At 44.4% G+C, this 7,075-nt stretch overlaps 1 non-coding gene across 1 annotated transcript; it reads left to right on the top strand.

Annotated features, from left to right (window-relative positions):
• The first annotated feature begins 617 nt into the window (after positions 1-617).
• Trnaa-agc lies at positions 618-691 on the top strand. Its single transcript has one exon. It is a non-coding gene; the product is annotated as a tRNA-Ala (tRNA).
• Positions 692-7,075: the final 6,384 nt, after the last annotated feature.

The following is a 7,075-nucleotide window of genomic DNA, read 5'->3' as shown; positions in this document are numbered from 1 at the left end:
ACGTTGCCTCTAGAACGATTTCTCATTTGTCTCTCCTCTGCTTGTAACTGTCCCTATCGCATCACGTGCCGGCAGCATCACCAGGAGGCATTCAGTCACGCTGTGAGTAAGTCGTCACAATGATCTGGCTCTTAGAATATGGTTAAAAATGGTTCTTTGGCCCCAGTGATACTGCTGATCTCTCTCCTTCACACTACAGGATCATGTTTCCGCGGTCAGACAATAATAGGTGACCCAAACAATACACAAAACAGAAATAGCTGGAAGCTTACCGACATGGACACCATTCAACACGTGGTCGTGTTACCCTAATTTATCCCAAGAGGGAGTTGCAGAGTGGATCTCTGCTGACGGCAAGACTCTTGCAAGTATGGTTGTGCCGCTAAGTTTATTCTGCGATGTGACTCTCAAAAAACATTTGTTGGAACATAACCTGATGCATCAAGGAATTGTCAATTTTATGAAATTGAGGTGTGTGTTCTTTCGGAAATCCTCCTGTTGGAATCTCTAAGTAGCGAGCGAGGTGGACAGGAATTGCGTATAGGTGGTGATAGGTAAGAAATCAGGTCGGCCTAGATGCGTGCCGAGGTGGTCCGCGCAGCTGTGATAAACACTGTGTCTGGGTAGCGCAGTGGTTAACGCAACTGCCTAGCAAGCAGGAGATCCTGGGTTCGAAACCCGGCCCCGCACACATTTGCACTCGTCGCCTCAGATGTCACACAAAGCCCTGATGCAGCTGATAACAATAATTCCTTCCTCTTCATTTGCTTTGGTCCCCCTCCTCCGAAAGTCCCCTCCCATGAACCATGGACCTTGCCGTTGTTGGAGAGGCTTGCGTGCCTCAGCGATACAGACAGTCGTACCTCATGTGCAATCACAACGATGGGGTATCTGTAGAGAGGCCAGACAAACGTGTGGTTCCTGAAGAGGGGCAGCAGCCTCTTCAGAAATTGCAGGGGCAACAATCTGGATGATTGAGTGATCTGGCCTTGTAACATTAACCAAAACGGCCATGCTGTGCTGGTACTGCGAACGGCTGAAAGCAAGAGGAAACTACAGCCGTAATTTTTCTCGAGGGCATGCAGCTTCACTATATGGTTAAATGATGATGCCGTCCTCTTGGGTAAAATATTCCGGAGGTAAAAGAGTCCCCCATTCGGATCTCCGGGAGGGGACTACTCAGGAGGACGTCGTTATCAGGAGAAAGAAAACTGGCGTTCTATGGATCGGAGCGTGGAATGTCAGATCCCTTAATCGGGCAGGTAGGTTAGAAAATTTAAAAAGGGAAATGGATAGGTTGAAGTTAGATATAGTAGGAATTAGCGAAGTTCGGTGGCAGGAGGAACAAGACTTCTGGTCAGGTGAATACAGGATTCTAAATACAAAAGCAAATAGGGGCAACGAAAGAGTAGCTTTAATAATGAATAAACAATAGGAGTGCGGGTAAGCTACTAACAACAATAACACATTATTGTGGCCAAGACAGACACGAAGCCCACGCCTATCACAGTAGTACAAGTTTCTATGCAAACTAGCTCCGCAGATGACTAAGAGATTGATGATATGTATGATGAGCTGAAAGAAATTATTCAGATAGTGAAGGGAGACGAAAATTTAATGGTCATGGGTGACTGGAATTCGATAGTAGTAAAAGGAAGGGAAGGAACGTAGTAGGTGAATATGGAATGGGGGTAAGAAATGAAAGAGGAACCAGCCTGGTGGAATTTTGCACAGAGCACAACTTAATCGTAGCTAACACTTGGTTCAAGAATCATGAAAGAAGGCTGTATACATGGAAGAAGCCTCGAGATACTAGAAGGTATCAGATAGATTATATAATGGTAAGACAGAGATTTAGGAAACAGGTTTTAAATTGTAAGACATTTCCAGGGAGAGATGTGAACTCTAACTACAATCTATTGGTTTTGAACTGTAGATTAAAACTGAAGACACTTCAAAAAGGTGGGAATTTAAGGAGATGGGACCTGGCTAAACTGACAGAACCAGAGGTTGTAGACAGTTTTAGGGAGACCGTTACGGAACGATTGACTGGAATGGGGGAAAGGAATCCAGTAAAAGAAGAATGGGTAGCTTTGAGAGATTAAATAGTGAAGGCAGCAGAGGATCAAGTAGGTAAAAAGACGACAGCTAGGAGAAATCCTTGAGTAACAGAACAGATATGGAATTTAATTGGTGAAAGGAGACTATATAAAAATGGAGCAAATGAAGCAGGTAAAAGGGATTACAAACGTCTCAAAAATGAGATCGACAGCACGTGCAAAATGCCTGAGCAGGGATGGCTAGAGGACAAATGTAAGGATGTAGAGGCATATATCATTAGGGGTAAGATAGATACTGCGTACTGGAAAATTAAAGAGAGCTTTGGAGAAAAGAGAACCACTTGTATGAGTATCAAGAGCTCAGATTTAAAACTAGTTTCAAGCAAAGAAGGGAATACAAGGGAGATGTACTTGAGGGAATATTATGGAAATGGAAGAGGACGTAGAAGAAGATAAAATGGGAGATATGATACTTCGTGAAGAATTTGACAGAGCACTGAAAGACCTAAGTCGAAACAAGGCCCCGAGAGTAGACAACATTCCATAAGAACTGATAGGCTTGGGAGAGCCAGCCCTGACAAAACTCTACCATCTGGTGAGCATGACGCATGAGACAAGCGAAATACCTTCAGACTTCAAGAATAATACAATAATTCCGGTCCCAAAGAAAGGAAGTGTTGACAGGTGTGAAAATTGCCCAACTATCACTTTAATAAGTCACGATTGCAAAACACTAACACGAATTCTTAACAGACGAATGGAAAAACTGATAGAAGCCGACCTTGGCGAAGTTCAGTTTAGATTGCGTAGAAATGCTGGGACACATGAGGCAATACTGGCCCTACGACTTATCTTAGAAGATAGTTTAAGTAAAGGCAAACCTACGTTTCTATCATTTGTAGACTTAGAGAAAGCTTTCGACAATGTTGATTGGAATACTCTCTTTCAAATTCTGAAGGTGGTAGGGGTCATATACAGGGAACGAAAGGCTATTTACAGTTTGTACGGAAACCAGATGGCAGTTATAAGAGTCGAGGGGCATGAAAGGGAAGCAATGGTTGGGAAGGGAGTGAGACAGTATTGTATTCTATTACCGATGGTACTCCATCTGTATATTGAGTAAGCTGTAAAGAAAACAAAAGAAAAATTTGGAGTAGGAATTAAAATCCACGGAGAAGAAGTAAAATCTTTGAGGTTTGCCGACGACATTGTAATTCTGTCAGAGACAACAAAGGACCTGGAAGAGCAGTTGTACGGAATGGACACTGTCTTGAAAGGAGGTTGTAAGAGGAACATCAACAAAAGCAAAACGAGAATAATGGGATTTAGTCGAATTAAATCAGGTGATACTAAGGAAATTAGATTAGGAAATTAGATACTTAAAGTAGTAGATGAGTTTTGCTATTTGGGGAGCAAAATTACTGATGATGGTTGAAGTAGAGAGGATATAAAATGTAGACTGGCAATGGCAAAGCGTTTCTGAAGAAGAGAAATTTGTTAATATCGAGTATAGATTTAAGTGTCAGGAAGTCGTTTCTGCAAGTATTTGTATGGAGTGTAGCCATGTATGGAAGTGAAACATGAACGATAAATAGCTTGGACAAGAAGAGAATAGGAGCTTTCGAAATGTGGTGCAACAGAAGAATGCTGAATATTAGATGAGTAGATCACATTACTAATGAGGAGGTATTGAACAGAATTAGGGAGAAGGGAAATTTGTGGCACAACTTGACCAGAAGAAGGAATCGGTTGGTAGGACATGTTCTGAAGCATCAAGGGATAACCAATTTAGTATCAGAGGGCAGGGTGGAGGGTAAAAATTGTAGAAGGAGACCAAGAGATTCAGAAGGATGTAGGTTGCAGTAGGTACTGGGAGATGAAGACGCTTGCACAGGATAAAGTAGATCAGAGAGCTGCATCAAACCAGTCTCTGGACTGAAGAGCCACAACGACAACAACATTCGGAATGTAATGTCCGATTAGGTGCGAAATGGAAACCACTGTGAAAATATAATGGAACTTTGCACAGATGTGTTGGGCAGTGTCTTTAGTGTGCCTGTCGATCGCTTCACGTCACTCTTTCCTGTTCAGAGAGCAGAGTGATCACGTCGAAATGCGTAAAAAACAGTGTCTCCCGCCAAGTATGTGGATCTGGTGAGAGGTTTCGCCTGAAGCTATGCATTTCTTTCTTAAAGAGAATTTTCAGCCGTATTTTGCAGGGACAATGAAGATACTCCTGCAGCGTTTTCAATGGGAGGTGTTTAATCGCCCACAATACAGCCCTTTATTGGCTCCCTCTGCTGTTCACGTCTGCTCAAATGAAACGCTGGCTACGAAGACAACATTTTAGCACAAACATCGAAAGAAAGACCAGCGTAGAGAATTGACGGAAAGCACAGGTGGCTGCTTTCTGTGACGAGGGTACTGGAAAGGGTCTTAATGAAGTCAAAGTTCCAACTGATGCCAAAAATGATCCATCGGGTTCAGATCGGAACACTGAGAGGCCAATCCATTTGAGAAATGTGGTGGTTCGGAAACCGTGGTTTCACAGATGTTACTTTATGACAAGGCGCCATGTCATCATCTCCGAATAGTTCCTCAACTGCACACTGTAGACAATGCTATAAAATATGTTCTTATCTGACCGCATTTAGCGTCTTCCTCCGTACATTCCTGTCGACCCCATGTACGATGGCGGGTAAAGTTCTCCGAACGTTGCTAAACCCAATCCCTTCCTTCGGATTCCCAAAGGGCGTAGCGTGATCCAAATCACTCTTTTCTAGTCATCCGCTGCCCAGTGGCTTCAGTCTATACAATATCCGAAGCATCACGTAGGACTGACTACAGAAACATGGGGCTTATGAGGAGCTGCTCAACCACTGTACTTCAATCTTTACAATGAATGAATGATCGTATGCATTGTTGGCCGGGAGGCGAGGTTCGTTCGGCCGCCGTATTGCAAGTCCTTCTTTGTTGAAGCCACTTCGGCGACTTGCGAGTCAATGATGATGAAATGATGATGAAAGACACACAATACCCCGTCATCACGAGGCAGAGAAAATCCCCGACCCCGCCGGGAATCGAACCCGGGACCCCGTGCGCGGGAAGCGAGAACGCTACCGCAAGACCACGAGCTGCGGACTCAATGTTTACATTTCCCTACTCATAGTCACTGAGCTAGCTAGAATGCAGGTAGCTCTTAAGAAGTGACGAGTGACTCCTTCCACTGATTTTTTACAGCCCCCCCACTCCACAATGCTCGACTGACACTGTCCATCGGTACTTGAGGTCTACCTGGTCTTGAGTTAGCTATGACTGTTCATTCGCGCTTTCCTATCGACAATCAGCAACAGTCGATTTGGCTAAATTCGGAGGGGCGGAAATGTCTCTGACGCATTTTTACCTCAGGTGACATCCAGCCCACGTCTGAGATCACTTAGCTCTCCTGACCGAACTTTTTTGCTGTTATTGCTTCTTTACTACAAGATGATACTCCTCGCCACACTTTTATGATGGTGGCTCCGCCTCTCGTGACATCTAGTGGTCAAGTCCGCATTAGTTAGGGGTGTCCGCGTACTTTTGATCAGATAGTGGGAGATGAAGTGGCTTGCACAGGACAGACTAGCATGAAGAGTTGCATCAAAGTAGTCTTCACAATCAAGACAACTAATGGTCAAGTCCGCATTAGTTAGGGGTGTCCGTATACTTTTGATCAGATAGTGGGGGATGAAGTGGCTTGCACAGGATAGACTAGCATGAAGAGTTGCATCAAAGTAGTCTTCACAATGAAGACAACAACAACAACAACAACATGTGTCTCTCTACGATTTATGCGAGCACAGTAGCCTTGGGTGCACATCTGGGCAGTGTGTTCGGACCGGATGAGCGAGAGGCGCGCGCGGTCTGCTCGTGTGTGCCGACGACCTCCCCCGCTGAGACCGCCGACCAGCCGGTGATTACCGACGACTGCCCGCCTGCCTCCTGCGGTCGGCCACCGCAGCCGCAGCTGTGTTTTGTCCCTCACTTATTCAGAACCAACAGTTTCATTTAAATTTATATGCATTTATTTTCCCTCCGATTCTTATTTTACTCTGTTTACCTTTATTTCGCCTTGATTAAATTTTATTCCTGTATTACTGAAGGGCCCGATTTCGGAGGCAGAAAAAAAAGTAATCAACCGGACACTCGAAGAGAATTTTTACTAATTATTAATTTAAAAACCCATTAAGGGAGGTTAGTATTGATGCGGGCAGATAATGCCCGGAATACAAAAGTGATATTCACTGATTTATTTCCTGTGCGGAATATTAATCCGGCCGGGCTGTGTTTAAGAAGAGTCCGGCGCACGGCACGTAATCGTGATTTGACCAATAACCCGCCACCGCCGCCGCTGCCGCCGCCGCCGCCGCTGCTGCCGTCTCCGCATTTGCGCACAGAATGGCCGGCAGAGCGCATTTGCCGTTTCCGCGGTCCCCGCTCCGATTTCCGTATTTTAACTTTGCAAATGAAGGAGAACGCATTAGCGTTTTATACGTCTCTCCCAGATTACGAGGCGTGAGTGAGAATTTAATTTCCTTTCGGCCCTTAAGCATCGGAAATATTTCATACCGTGTGCGGCGTAATATCTTACATTTAAGAGTTTGGCACTGTAGAGGAGCCCTTTTCTCTTGAAAAAAAAAAAAAAAAAAGAATAAAAATATTCATCTGTGTTTAAGGACTGCATACTTTCTTCTTAATACTGTTTACTCAGTATCTTTTCTGTAGGTTCGAAGAGACAGACTATTGTGTGTGTGTGTGTGTGTGTGTGTGTGTGTGTGTGTGTGTGTGTGTGTGTGTGTGTGTGTGAGTGTGTATGTGCGCGCGTGTGCGTGCGCGCGCGGTGTGCGCGTACGTCTGTGAAATGCCAATGGTATGTGAAGCCAGTAAGTCGCTAAATGAAATAATTTAGTACGAAATAGCAGTGCCTGTATTATTAAGAAATAGTATTAAGAAATACATGCATGCATGTCTGAAGG

The sequence above is a fragment of the Schistocerca americana genome, chromosome 3 (assembly GCF_021461395.2).
Source record: "Schistocerca americana isolate TAMUIC-IGC-003095 chromosome 3, iqSchAmer2.1, whole genome shotgun sequence".
Classification (NCBI taxonomy): Eukaryota; Metazoa; Arthropoda; class Insecta; order Orthoptera; family Acrididae; genus Schistocerca; species Schistocerca americana.
This window is presented reverse-complemented; position numbering and strand designations above follow the sequence as displayed.